The 15,162-nt window shown below is 37.1% G+C and overlaps 1 protein-coding gene across 2 annotated transcripts in view; it reads left to right on the plus strand.

Annotated features, from left to right (window-relative positions):
• RETREG1 (reticulophagy regulator 1) overlaps positions 1 to 15,162 on the plus strand; it is a 64,351-nt gene that overhangs the window by 16,733 nt on the left and 32,456 nt on the right. The window lies entirely within an intron of this gene.

The following is a 15,162-nucleotide window of genomic DNA, read 5'->3' on the forward strand; positions in this document are numbered from 1 at the left end:
GGTTTGGAGTGTTTCAGTGGGAGCACTGAGCTGGGGAACACCATTCCTTAAGCACAACAGCAGTATAATCAATGTCTAAACGATTTGCAGGCAATCCATTTTCAGAACAAAAGGTTGCATATTTAAGGCATTATTCTTAAATTATTCTTTCATTATTCTGGAAAGCATATCCATTAGTACACTATTGTATTATAGCCTGACACTGAAGAAACAGTAATGCAGAGTTGATAAAGGGAAGATGCTGGGTTTTGTTCTTTTATTTTGTTGTCTAGAGACAGATATCAATGTCATAGCAATTACAGAAGGTAGTTCAGATGTGCAGCCTCTGTTCAGTTTCATACCTCTTAACTTCCACAGGTATGAAATCACATAAGCACAAAATAGAGCTATATGGAATTGATGACAGCTTAGTTTATAATCTGAGCAGAGTAAAATGCTTTTACCATAGCTAGTACTACTTCATATATCTGTGTAGAGTGGCAATACTTCAAAAAATTTAATTGAGAAGCTATTTCTGTGGCACAGTAGATTAGTATGATTTATATTTCATTTCTCCTTCCTGTTATTTGCCAGAGAAATTTGCATAAAATTTGCTGTCCTTCAGGGTTTTGAATCTGACTTTACCTGTCTTTTTACATTCAAGAAGAGGAAGGCAAAGAAAACCAAATTGCTTGTGAAGTGAAAGGAAGCATAGGTTTTTGGCTGCCTTTTGTTTCTCTGAAAAATAATTCTGCAGTCTGATAAATTTTTCTTCTCTTACTCAGTTTATCAGGTCACCAAACTAGAATAGTTGATTTTAATGAAAAGATTATAAATAGTCCTTTAAATATCTTGGATTCATGTTTTCAGTTGTTCAGAATGCTCGACTTGATTTGCTGTTTTGTGGGGAGACAATGCAGGGAGTGAAAAAGAGAATTTGATGAGCTCACCATAGCTCATGCCTTTGGGTAATATAATACAAGCATTGTATGTGTCCATCTAGCCCAGCCTCTGCTCTCTGAAGGGATCCAGCCAGGAGAAACATGACCTTGGGTAATGTCCTGCATTAAAGCAAGGTTCTTTTGGTGTTCTTTCCCAGCAGCTTCCAGCTGAACCTTACCCCCACCCCCCTCCCAAGCTGTTCTAGGTGGACCTACCGTGAATTTGTCTCTTTGCTTTTGTTCTTAGAAACTTTTGCTGTCAGCAACATCCTGTACACAGAGATCCACAGCTGAACCATGTGCTTTGTGAACAGTCTTCTGTTTGTTTACTGCCCTATAATAGTTTGTAAGCTCTTCCTACATTTTTTCTTGTTGGAAGAAATATTGAACAATGCTCTCTATTAGTATTCTCCAGCAAGCTGTGATTTTCATAAACTTCTGTCCTGACCTGTTCTCTGCAGTTCATGACTGCTTAATTGTTCCTAAAATAGAGGTTCTCTGAGTTTTGATTTTTTCATTGTGCTTTTCTGCATTTTTTCTTTCATTTCTGTGCCCGTTTTGCTGGGGAGACAGAATTACAAATAGCATTCAGGGAGATCCTTGGACTATACATTGTCCCTCTCTTCTTTTCATAATATATCCCAACATTTGATTGGGGTTTTTTTTGTAACCTCTACTGAGTTCTGAAATGATGTTTTCATGGATCCATGTTGTCATGGATAATCACCTCAAGGTAATGTCTTGAGTAGTAAAGATCGGCTTAAAGCCTATATGACTTTAGGAGTTATGGGTTTTTTTCTCTTTTAATTTCTTCACATTTCATTTGCCTTTTTGCAAGAAATCATGTGCTACTTGATTAAATTCTGTTAATCCTTGCAGCTGGTCACTGTCTTTACCAGAATAATTCCTCTCATTTGTCATGGCTTCTTATGCTCCATAAAAGCATTTGATGAGAGACCTTGTTGAAAGCCTTCTCAGAAGTCCCGGTGATTTTTTATGGACATCAGTGTTCATCTAAAAACAGGTTCGCTTTTGGAAAGGACAGAAGATTTTTGATACTATGTCCTTTACAGCTTACATTAGGACAGGCATGCATGCCCTTTGTTAGTTTTCCTGACAGTTTGCACACAGCAGAGATGAGTGTTTAGTGGTTTGCAGTTCTCTGGCTCTTGTGTGCCTTCCCTAAAAATAGATATTGCTTTAGACACTTCACAGTCCTCTGCCTTAAGGCAGCTTTAAGAGACGCTGTTTAACCGAAATGAAATTTCAACTGTTGCACCCAACCTTTCATTTATAGCTTTTATAAGTTCACAAAAAGACTTTGCATTTGTTTGCACTGTGGGTGGGTCTTTCTTTTTCTGAATGCTCCTATAAATGTGCCTGTTGTGTTGAAATTGAAAGAACTGTTGTAAGATGTTGAGGCTGGGTGCATGATTCCTTTTCATTTTATTCAAAATTGAATATGAAAAACTTTTTTCATGTTATCATATATGAGCAAGACATGCCAAATATATCCCCACATCCAGCAAAGAATCACCTGCTCTGAAATAACTTACAGAAAAAAGATGTGGTAGATCTGTGATACTTTCAGTGAGAGACAATACCTATTTAACAAATGTCTATTCTAATAAATAACATGTGTGCATGATTTTTCTTTGGCATCATGGCCCTACAGCCCTGCATCCATAGTTTGTAACTGCCTTAAGGTCCATGCAGAATGGCTGTGTGCAGGCAGGAAAAGTTTTCTAGTGTGTGCCAGCTTTGAAACTCCTCGCCATTGCTTTGGCAAGTGCTAGTTGGCATCCGCCAAAAATGTGCTAAGAGCTATTTTAATGGTTTAACTGCAGAACTGACCAATTCTAGTGCCTGACAGAACTGCCACACACAGTTTGGTTTATCAAAACAGATGTAGGCAACACCAAAATTATCAGAACAGACTTGTTTCCTACCCTACGTTTTTGTTGTGTCATTCTGATTTTGAAAATAATTATCAGTCAGTCACCAGCACAGTAGAATGTTTCATAAATGGTGGCACCAATTTCTGATGAGTTTTATAGTGAAATGGTAAACTTTTGGTAGTTGGAGGGTGAATTACTGATTGTGACTGTTCTGAAACTTGCATTTTTTCAACATTCACATGCATTGTGTGTTTTGTCTGCTGCATGTGCATTCCAAGTATCAGAGACTGAAGTACTTCAATGAAAATGCTGTTAATTTGTGGCACTTGTTTTTGGTCTCCTTCATCTTTGTTGAACACTGCTGACTAGTCAAAGCAAGCATAGCATTACTTTTTTCATGGCCATAACTTAAATGCAGAATGCGTGTTGTCTCACATGTAAAATGTGTCTATGTAAGAAGATCTGTGATTGTGTTTCTAATGGAGTCATTTAGTGCTATTTTAAGTTTAAAATTTCAAACTGAAGGTAAATTAAACCTTCCTTAGGGATGGTAGCACTGTAGCACATTTTCCCCCCCAAATCTAGTTCTGTTTCTGAGGAACTGCTGTACAAGTATCTTGGGTTTTTTAAAAATGGGTGACAGCTTTTAAAGGAGCACTGGAAAAGGTCACTTGTTAAATTACTCTTCCTTATTATAAAGCTGTTTTATTTCTTCCTATCCTAGTGAGATTTCTTTGAAATCTGGAGCTTCTCTAGTCAGTAGATATATTAGAATATCTACAGGAATTGTAGCACACCTTCATTTCTTGAGTGGTCAAACTTTAAAGGTCATATTAATACTAGTGCAGAATTATTCTTTTATAGCAAGCCTAAAAAATCCGAGTTGCAGCCTGAGAAGGGACTAAGCAACAGTCCTTTTAAAAGGCCATCAGAGAGTGACTGAAGAGAATAAGCCAGAAAGAAAGGAGTTAATGCTCTGAAGACCAGCAGCTCTGCATAGCTTGTTTTCAGTCCCCTGTTATGTTTTATCATTTTCTCAGATCAAAGCTACTGGGACTTCTGGGAAGAGCCTACTGCACTAATGGCTGCTTCAGCCACAGACTGCAGGAGGTGTGTAGTACTTAATGTGTTATTAAATGTTGAATGTTGTGGATATAGTCCTTTGGACTATGAAAATAAATCCTGAAAAGGTTCTTCTGGCCCTGTAGGTAGGAAGAAAGGGGTTTTTTTATTCCCAAAGCACATTTTCTCCTCTGCTCCCAGAAGGAGGGAAAAATAAGCAAGTGCAGCACCATGAACAGTATGTCTAATCCACTGCTGCTCATGTGATTGGGTCAATGAAGATTTGGAAGGAAACAGTAACATTTGCAAGAGAAAAAGGACACTTCTTGGTGGAAGCTTTTAACTGGCAGCTGTCTTTGTTGGAGCGCTTTAGGACTTGATGTTGAAAACCATGGTTAATATTGAAACACTCTTGAAGCTTGGGTAGTTAGCTAACTGAGATATTTCTGAAATAATAGCCTTCACTGATAGACGGTTACACACTGACACACAGAGGTTATTTTCTAAGCCCAGGACATTCCTGTTCCTCACCACCTCCCTCCTCCAGTCCCTTCTTTGTGGTTTCCTTTTGTGAGAGTTAGCTGTGGTGCTGCTTGTGGACTCCCAGAGCCACCAAAGTTGCTGCCCACTTGCAGGCGAACGTTACTGTTTGGTAGGTAACAACATCCATTACTGGGTCAGCTGATGTGACGGATCAGCTTCAAATTCAAGTCACAGCTTTTCCAGATCTGAATTCATCTTTTGATCTACACTGGTTTCACACTTGCATCAGCCCAGCTCATAGACATTTGTATGCATTACAATGGTCAGTGTGTTCTGAAGAACAATATTCTGAGCTAGCACCATTCAGAGCTTGACAAATTTCATGTAACGTGTGGCTATTGGGCCTTTCTCCAAGAGGAAGAAAAAATAATCTTTTGAATCTAATAACTCCATAACTCTAACAACTCCATAATGGATTTCTGCAAAATTATTCCTAATATGTCACTGAAAGCAATGAAAAAAATTCTTTGCGTTGTCCCTAAATATAAATGAGACAGTTGCCCCTTTCATCTAATTACCATGCTTTGTTTATTATGTCAGAGGCTTTAATACCTCTGATTTACATATGTTTTGCCTGCTGGGTTTGCTTAAGACAATCTGCAAGTCATGTGCCTAAATATTTCTGACGTAGTCTGCTTAGTCTGATTTCATGATCAATGAAGAAATATTTGAAATACTTCTTGAGATATATATCCTGATCTATCTCTTCCCAAACAAATGCCTGCGGGCGGGTCAGGTATATTGTGTCTTAATGGTGACTGTTTGTTTCCCTTGAATATAGACAGGAAGCCTAGGGTGGTGAGACAAGTAAGGGTGTTTACAGCCCTTGTGTCATTGTTCCCTGTTGATCTGAAGTCCTGTCTGTTTTGGAGATGCCATTGACTGCTGCTTGTGGCTACAATAAGAAACTGACTCTTGCACTCTTGGCACAACACACAGGAATACCAATCCACAGCAGTAATAACTGCAGGGCATGAGGACTTGGTTTATTTACCTCTTTGTGTACGTAAAGTTTCTCCTAAATGAGTCTCAGGCGCAGTATGATTGTGCATTCAGATCACTCTTAAGAAACCAAGATGTGCTGCTTCACTGTATCTCAGAATAAAAGTCCTGTCCTTCAGGGTGTTGCGAAGAGATTTCTTTGCAGATGAGTGGATTAGGAAACAAGAGGTCTTTTTCCAATAGGAACTCCAACAAGATCAAGGCTGTAGCAGAAGTGTTTCTGTTATACACTTGTTAATCCATTTCCTTGATGTTATAGATAGGAAAAAATGTAATGTGAGCCAAGGGCAATCATGTGGGCCAGTCAGTACCAAAGCACGGCACCATCAGTTCCAGTTTCTGTTGCACAGTCTCTTTGTCTTGTTTTGGTCATCCAAACAGAATCCATTCCTCACATGACCCTACACAACTGCACAATCTGGTAACAGACTGAAGGAAATACTTCCTGTGGACCTACAGCAAGGCAGAGGGCAGAATATAGTCTAACAGATAAATAGATTCAAATAGGCTCCAGAGAGCAAATATTTGCTTCTTCAGTTATTTCAATGTAGTCTGAAGGCATCTGGAGTATTCAAAGACTTCCAGACTTGGTACTTCATAATGGTTGCTATTCTGTTCATTTAACCTCATATATTTGTATGAGTTTGTGTTGGAAGATATGTATGGCTGGATAACATACCTCAAACAATTCTGCTTCAAATATGGTTCTCCCAAATGTTCTTAATATATAAAAGCTGTTGCAGTCCTTCAGGAAATGAATGTATACTTGTGGAAAGCAAATGGAAATTGAGTTTTATTTGCAGCCTTAAACCCATACTTTTTCAGTAACCACTCTACTGTTCAAATACCAGATTGTAATTGTCCTTTGTTTTATAGAATCTGTTGCTACAACTCAGAGAGGCAGCAATATGTCTGGGGTATTTTTTCTAAAGGCACTTTACACATGAATGATCAAACCTGCAGATTGCAGAAGTAATTGTCTGCATTGCAAAAACCTCTCGATGCTTCATTTTTTTGTTTTTTTTTAATATTATGTGACCTTATTTCTTCTTTCTGGCTATTTATTTCCAAGTTGTTAGCCACCTTTCCAAGTAATGTATTATGCTGGTTTGTTTGCCTTATATTGATACATGATAAAATAAACGTACTGGTAAAGTTTTTCTTACAGGAGCAAAAACCAATAATTCAGTAGGAATGCTGTAACTTTGGCAAAAGTGTCACACTTAGTCTGAAAACTGTTTAATGCCTTTTTCTATACAATTGCAGGAAAAGTTTGGTGGTTGGTTGGTTCTTTTTTTCTTTAAGGGAAGGGGAAATGAGGGATGTTGCACAGCATTTGTAGGTGCCATGTATCTCACTGGTAGATATAGTAGCTTGTTTGGCTTGTTATTTTTCTTATATTTGCCAGAAATTGTATGTAGTGCACATAACCAATTTCTTCTCACGTAGAGTGGTTTGCAGACTTTTGAAGTCAAGCCTACTCTCTGTGGTTCTCTAGTAATTTGGTTATATCTCAATTCTGTCTTCACCATCACAAGGCATTTTCCTCTCTTTCTTGTCCCCAGAAGCTCAGCTCACCTTTCATTGTGCAGGATGCACAGAAGACATGAGGAGAAAATGTTGGAATTGTCACATTTCTTTACAATTACAGAAAGAATACCGCATTCCTCTTTCTGTAAGCCTTGCTTGTCTTCTGTCCCTATTAGTTAAACATAAAGGTAAAACATTATCGTAGCTGCAAGAAGTGCAACTTCTGAAGAAGCAAGGGCAGAAACAAAGGACCAGCAGAGTTGTACTGGAGCTACAGCTAACCAGCTGTTTTTATACAGGGATATATTCTAACCCAGTTATATTTACAGAAAATGTCATTATTCATGTGTCAGTATCTGTATTGCTCTGACCATTATGCTCAAACTGAGCAACATCAGTAAACACTTAGCAGTATCAAGTAAAAGACATGACTGGTGCTGGGTATGGTAAATGTCTTGTGAATGCATCTCAGGCATAGATTTTTTTTTTTTGTTTTAAGAACTTGTAAATAACTCGAGTAGAAACATTATTCTTTTCCACTGCACTGCTTGTTTAATAAGTTGTTTCCCATTTTGCATTATGCACTTGCCTTGTCAACTAAACCATGTTCTTGATGAGTCAGGGTAGTTGATTTTATGCTACTTCTCAGTCTGAGCTGCTATATATTTTGAACCCTGATTCTGTCCTTTGCTGTGTCTGCCACTCCTTCTGGGCTACTGCAATTCACTCATCTGAAGGATTAAGGCAAATACTGAATGAAAATGTTAAGGACATACCAATCTCATATAACAAGGCACTTCTAATACCCTGCCCTTGCCCTTTGGTATAACTTTTCAATTAAATGTGAAGTTATGGGGATTGCATATATGCTGGATTTTTTTCCAGTTTGCTTTTAAGTGTCATATAGCAGAATTTCAAAAGCATTGTAGCAGTTGAGATGTATGCTTTCATCTTCCAGACAGGCTGTGTACTTTTTAAAAAGAAATTCTTTTTACTTTTTTGGATGCTGAATAATCTTCCTTGACTGCTTTAACACCTTCTTAGCTTTGTTACTTACTTGCTCAGTGTCTTTGTAATATCCATGTAAGAGCAGTTGATCTAAAACTGCTTGGATATCCCTTTTTTTGTAGTTTTTCTGCATAAACTGTAACTCCTAGAGAAATTTATTGCTCTACTTCTGTGTCACACAATCTTGTCCTTTCCTGTACCCCACTGGCTAGTTGTAAGCAAAATTATTCAGAATTATTTTAAACTTTTAGTTCTATTTAGAGAGCCCTGAAAGCATTCCATATTGTTTATTTTGGGGTTCCAGTACTGAGATATGATGGAATAGTTTGGAAGACTATTGTAGTGTCCTTCTGAGAATTTTTTTTCTTCTGTTCTGGTAACAGAAGTGTTCTTACACAAATATTTAATTAAAATTTTAAGCTTCAAAAGAACACCTCAGTCTGATTTGACAGTTGTTTTTTGGTCTTGCTAATCTCACAAACAGGTGATTTCAGTTATAATTTCTAAGCATATTGTTTCAAAGCCTTTTGGGGGTGTATGTGTTCTGTTTGTATCTTCTCAGGGACAAACAAATATTATTCCTCTGTTAAGCCAGAAGGATTAATTTCATGAAAAAACAGAAGGCAATTTTATGTGGAGGTTTCAAAAGATCCTTATAGCTAGCTTTGTGGTTGGACTGGATAATCTTGAAAGCCTTTTCCAAACTAAATGGTTCTGTGATTTTGCCAGTTTGCCTCCATACTGAGAAAAAAAGTTCATCTGGGTACTGTGAGATGTGTATTTTTACTATACTTAAATAAGTTAAGTTTTAAATACTTTTTTTAAAATTTTGTAATATTTTGTTCAAGTGAAGTCTCTCCATCCATGATTAAATGCGTGAAATAAATACCTGACATAAGTGCAGTCTGTGCAAACTGCAGGGTGTGCTACAACCTGTGCAAAAGTGTCTCAGTAGTTAATTTCCTTTGTTACACATTGGTAAAAATGAACTGCTACACTCAGCTGGAAAATATGATCATAGTCTGTGATGATGGGAGGAGGATGGATATACAGCCTTTGTTCGTCATTTTTTGTTTAAACGTAGTGCATTTTTTCTTCAGCAGTTTTCATGCAACATATAGTAAAGCCAGCTCTATTCCATGTTTGATATTTTTAAGCATGGAGCTGCCGTCACTGTTCAGTTATTTGTGAGTGTTTTGCTTCTGGATGCACTTTGTCTAAAATGCAGTTCTGTTAAAGGCATCTGTGAGCACAGGCAGGTGGATTTGCCCATTGTGGACAACCTGAAAGCTGCTAATTCTGAGCTGACCCAGTTCTGACACACGCACTGGCATGTCATGTGCCACCCATATTGTCATCACTGGGGAAAAAATGCACCCTCCCCACTGCTGCCTGCCATCAGCTCAGTTTTTTTGTCACTGTGTTTATTGTAATGATAGAATGTTTATTTTGATCACAGCACTAACCAAATATTAGGTAGAAGATTCGGAGAATTGAAGGTATTTGAGGGTTTCTTTAGTTCAGTTTTTTCCTAGCACTTTGAAAGTAAAAGAACTTCTTAAAAATGGTGGAGTTGAAAGGAAAGTTATAAAGCGAATACAGAAAATGGCACAGAGGGAGGTGAGTGGAGAAACAAAGCAGGGATTCACAAGGAGAAAATTGCTAAAAAAATTAGTGTTACTCTGAAGCTCCCTCATGCCACTTGTCCCTGTCTCAGCTTTGTGCTTTCTCAGTAAGGAGTGCTTAGATCTACTCTTCCATCTTAGACAAGAGCAAGTATGGCAAGTGCTGCATTTGAATTTGCAGACTTGTGTCTGCAAACAGCTGTGGTCACCTGCTGCTTGGCAAGTTTTCCCAGCTTTCAGCTAGAGAGTCTGGAGGTGCCCTTCACTTTTTAATACTTTCATATTTCTTACTTATACAGCAATAATGACACCAGTATTTTTTACCAACTGAGCTAAAGTTTTAAAAATCTTAATTACAGGGAAAATAAACCATACTCTCTTCTGTTTTGAGATGTGGGTCACACTTAGGTCATGCAGTGAAAGCTACAAGCTTCTCTTAAAATCCTTGCCTATCCCATCTTCATGGGACTTCACAGACTTAAATCTGTGAACATCTCTGTAGAGAAAAAGCTATCTGAAAAACTGCAGAGGAATTGTGCTGGTACCATCCATCTCAGATTACTTTTTCTGTTTTCAGTGACTTCTTGTGAAGCAAGCAATTAATCTTGTTGTGGAGTGCAACACCCCACAGAGAGTATCAAATGAATTAAAAGGGGCAATATCTGGTTACCTCCTGAATCTAATGAAATGTTGTTTTCTGGCTGTTCTTGAGCAGGTCAGCTTTTTCATGCTAACCATAACATCTATTATTCTTTCCCCCCTTTTTTCAATGCTGCGTGGAAATTGTCAGTATGGCAGGCACATTTACATATTGTTGTCTGTTGTGAATATTACTGCACTTTCAGCATAAATACTTTGCTTTGGGTTGTGTTTTGTTTTTTTTAAAACTTGTTTCTATTTACAAATTGTTGATATAAATAGAATGCTTCAGTGCAGGGTGTGGAAGGATACACTCTTAATTTGGCTGCCAGCCTAAGTAGCATTACAGGAGAACCTGTCCAGGTTGTGATTGACGGGAATGTTGTCAATAAGAAAGTGAAACTTGGAATTGAGTGTATGTGGTAGGAAGTGACAAAGACCCCTCATATCTTAAGTAAAGATCCTTCCATTTGAAGGCTCCAAGAGGCTTGGACATAGTCTTACAAAATGTCAGCCAAAAAGTAATGTCATGTACTTCAACTCATGTGTTGAACTCACTAGGTTCAAGTTACAAGAACTGCCTCCTGAAGGGTGGCAACAGCCTTCCCAACCAGCTCAGACAGGGAAAGGAGATGACTTGGATTCAGTCACATCATTTTGAACAGAACAACTGGTCACTGCCTCTGTCAGGTCTCACCCTGAATATTTATGCCTAATCCATAAAGATTTATGAACAAATATTCCATGTTCTGGGATTTTCTAATTTTTGGTGGGAATCCATGTGTCTTGCAATTTGTGATTATCAGAAGTAGCTTCATATCAATACAGTAGAATGGGCACTAAGTTACTGATCAGAGTGCAATCTTCAAGTGGAGATACTGTACTCCAAGGCTTTGCAGACAGCACAAACTGGAAAAAGTCAATTCCTTGTAAAGGACATCTGTTTTCTAGGGCAATTCTCCTAGTTAGCAAGGCTCTCTCTTCTAGTTCAAAGACTTCAAAGAGCTTAGGCAGACACAGTTAGATGTCTACACAGTCAGACCTTAGCTGCACATTATGTTTGTAAGTTTGAACTGGTTAACAGGCAATAGTAGTTTTTTTAGAGTACCAAGGTACCAAGCCTTGCAAAAGAGAACAAAAACCTGACATACAGTTGAAACATCCTTTTTCTGACTTGTTGTAGGCTTACACCATAAAATAAATGTAACTACTGCCTTGTCTGGAAGCAGCCTGTTGGATTGCCACAGAGCTGCTGGATATGTTTGCCTGCCTCAGAGATTTGTTTTGCTTGCAAACATAATGTGGCTATTTTTTGCATTTTTTATGTATTTTAAAATGTACATTATTATAGAATTAGGTGGGTTGCATCAAATTAGTACCTAAACTAGCACAATATTGTTGCAACAAGTACCAGTCTGATTATAAATAAAGGATGATTGCATTTTTGATGAGTGTAAGAGTGTGAATGGAATAACAGACCTCAAATTGCTCATCGGGAGAGAATTCACAAAGCTGACCTTTTCAAAGGGTAGAGAGTAAATTTAAGTGGAAAGAATAATGTTAAAATGATCATGTCCTGTGTGCTATGTTTGTTCCATTGCACATGTAATATTTTTGCCATTGGTGTTTTTATTCTATTCTTACCACTTTCCATTTTAACAGTTGAACAACTGTGAGAGATAACTTGCAATCCTGAAGTCATTTGACTTGTCATCTTAAAGGGTATTTATAAACTATAGCATTCAGGAAGCCCCCAGTGTTACCTTAAATAGGGAGACTCCTTTTAGGATTAAGAAGAAAATTGGACTGTTTCATTTTGGAATGGCTTCTCTTAAATGTAAGTCTAACAATGGTTGATAAAAAGCTCCATAAAAATAGGTAGCAAGCTTAACCATATTCTGTACTTTTATATTAACATTAAAGACTGCATGAAAAGCAAATGGAATGTCGTCTGCCAAACATGTGAAAAAGATGCTTTTCTCCTGCAAATACAAGTAGCTTTTATCCTATTTTACTATTGGCCTGTATTAACTGTTTCCTGTAGGCAGAAATGCTGCTTTTGCTATATATATATATATATATTTTTTTTTTTTTAAGGAGTAGGGTTTGTTCCGCAAAAAAAACCAAAAAAAAGTGCTGGTCTCCTAACAGCCTATTGAGTTAATTTCTGTCAAGTTTTCAAATTCTAAACAATTTTTAAAGGGCAATGGAAATCTGAGGGTAATAAGAAAGAAAAATCAGCAAGCAATTTTGATTAATTTGAGAATTTGATGAAAGAAGCATTTGTGATCATTGAAACAAGAAATATATACTAGTATTTAGAAATATATACCAGTTATTGATATGGAGGGAAGAGGACATCCTTGCTTAGAATATTTAGAATGGTAATAGTCAGGAGAAAGATCAGAAGAAGTAGAGTAGTCAGATACTTTCTATAGTAGTCAGGTTTTGACCTTTAATTGCATCTGGCTTGCCAAATGCAAGCATTAGATTACAAAACGCATGATGGAAATTATTTATAGGGGAGAACATATAGTTGTAGTTGGGGTTTTTTTGTTTTTTGTTTTTTAACGCTGCAGACGTCTGGGTGGTTGTAACATGTGAGGGTGTGCTTCCCAGCCCAGCATCTGATTAGTCACTAATTTAGGAAGGAATGTCCTGGCACAGTTCTGTTGAAGCATGTGAGCCTATCAGCAGAATAACATATTATACTCTTTTAGGTGTTTCAACATACAGTTGAGTAAAACAGCTCAGCTGTTTTTTAACAAGCATCATGGTATTCCTCCAAGTCTCCTTTTCGTCTCTTATTTCTTATTGACAGAGAGAGATGTTACATATTTACTTACTAAAATATATTTCATGCTTTTACTTACTAAAATTATTTCATGCTTTTAACACTTTTAAAATTAATATTCCAAATGTTTTAGAGTCTAAATAACACTGAAGATATATTCTAGACAGCTGTAAGTATTTTATTTTTACACTAAGGGAAACAGAAAGTAACATATGCTCATCTTCTGTGTGACACTCAATGAATACAGATGATCAGACATATTAAGGTGGCTAGTTTAATTAAAATTTTCAGAGATAAATATTTGCTGTAGCACAAAACCACGTTCTCCCAATTCAACCTGTGTGTTATGGCCACAGCACCATATGACACACATTTCCTTTCTTTAGCTTAGATTTTTCCTAGCTTAGATTTTCCCTAGCTCCTCTTTCAGAAGTTCAGCCTTTTTTTACTGAGTGCTTGGATTAGTAGTATGATTAATAGGTCACTGATGTAGTTGGGCCATTGAGGTTACTGTAGGTCAGCTCATGGCAAGAAGTTATGCTAAAGAGAATTTCATAGTGAATAAAAAAATCTGCTATTTGTGTTGGAGCTATACTGACAAATGTATTCATAAGGGATTTGAAAAGGCAGTGAGTAGTGGGATGACCAGGTACCAAATTATTCAAGAAAATTAGACAAGGACCAATTATGAAGAATTTCAGAAAATCATTACAGGATTCTTTCTCAGTAAAATAGCATCTGAAATTCAGTGTAGATAACTGTGAAGTTATGCAGAAATACTATACTAAATTCACATATAAAATAATTGTGTCTGAAGGTGACTGTAACCACTCATGAATAAGATGTGGTCTCACAAAGCCAGCATTGGTCAACAGACTAAATCTACTGTTAAGTATCAGTAAAAAAGACATGCAGGGAAAAAGCAATACAGTCAAATGCCACCCTTGTAAACCTATTGTATGTCCAAATCCTTAATACTCTGTGGGACTGATCTGCTGCCTTCCAGAAAACAGTACAGGAGAAAAAATAATCCAGAGCACAGCAACAAGGTAGAACAAATACACAGAACTATTTCCTTATAAAGAACAAATAAATGAGGTAGGTCTTTTAAAAAGAGAAAATGAATAATTAAAGAAAAATACAATAGAGGTCTCTCAAAATACCGCAGAGAGCATGCCTTCTCTCTCACACTTTTGGAATGACGAGGCATCAAAATAGCAGGCAGAAAGGTGAGGAAAACTAAAAATGTGTAATAAGTTTCAGAAATCCTTGACACATACTTGTTGTGAATATTAGGACTATAGATGGATTTTAAATATAAATTACAGAACAGTTTTTTGAAAGAAAATTAATTGAAGGCTTTTAAATAGAAAATCACCACTGTGATTTTGGAAGTCCCCAAGTTGCAGATTATTGGAAGTTCTGTTGTATTTTGTGGAGCTATCATTATGTATTATCCCATATTTTTATTCTGTTGCTTAGGTGTCCCCAAGTATTCAGTTTTGGCAAAGAGTTAAAGACGGGGCACAGGGCTAGATGGGCCTTTGGCAGGCCTAGTCTAGCTGGTCATGGTAATACGCAAGCATTGACTTTTTATTCAGTTAAGTGACACAGTAAGACTGTAATAAATGTAGCTATTTATATCTGCATTTGTATATAAATTGTATATAAATGTTAAACTCTGAGAAATCTGAGAAGGGCACGTGAGATAGCTGTTGCTCATTTTTAGATGGAGTGTCTGTTGCTACCACCACATTCCAAGGAAGTTGCAAGGTCAGTGTGTACCTTAACATCACGCTTTTGTACATTTAGGCATGAGATCAGAGTAATATAATTAATCAGAGCAACAATATCTGAGGTTTGCATGTCTGATCTTTAAAAAAATACTGTTCTAAACACATGTAGCTTGCCTTAGAACACAAACTGAGATGTGTCTGAACAATTACTGTATGAAGTTCTCATGTAAGGAAGGACCTGTACAAGCTGTTTCCATTGTATTCACCATAAGCCGTCAATTTTCTTAGAATGTGTGCCTTGACAACTTCTGTCCTAACTGGTTAGCTGAATCAGATATTTTTTATAATAATTAAAGTCTCAAAGTATGGGAATTCAGCTAGAAACTTAATATGATGATGCACAGA

The sequence above is a fragment of the Zonotrichia leucophrys genome, chromosome 2 (genome assembly GCF_028769735.1).
Source record: "Zonotrichia leucophrys gambelii isolate GWCS_2022_RI chromosome 2, RI_Zleu_2.0, whole genome shotgun sequence".
In the NCBI taxonomy this organism is placed as follows: domain Eukaryota; kingdom Metazoa; phylum Chordata; class Aves; order Passeriformes; family Passerellidae; genus Zonotrichia; species Zonotrichia leucophrys.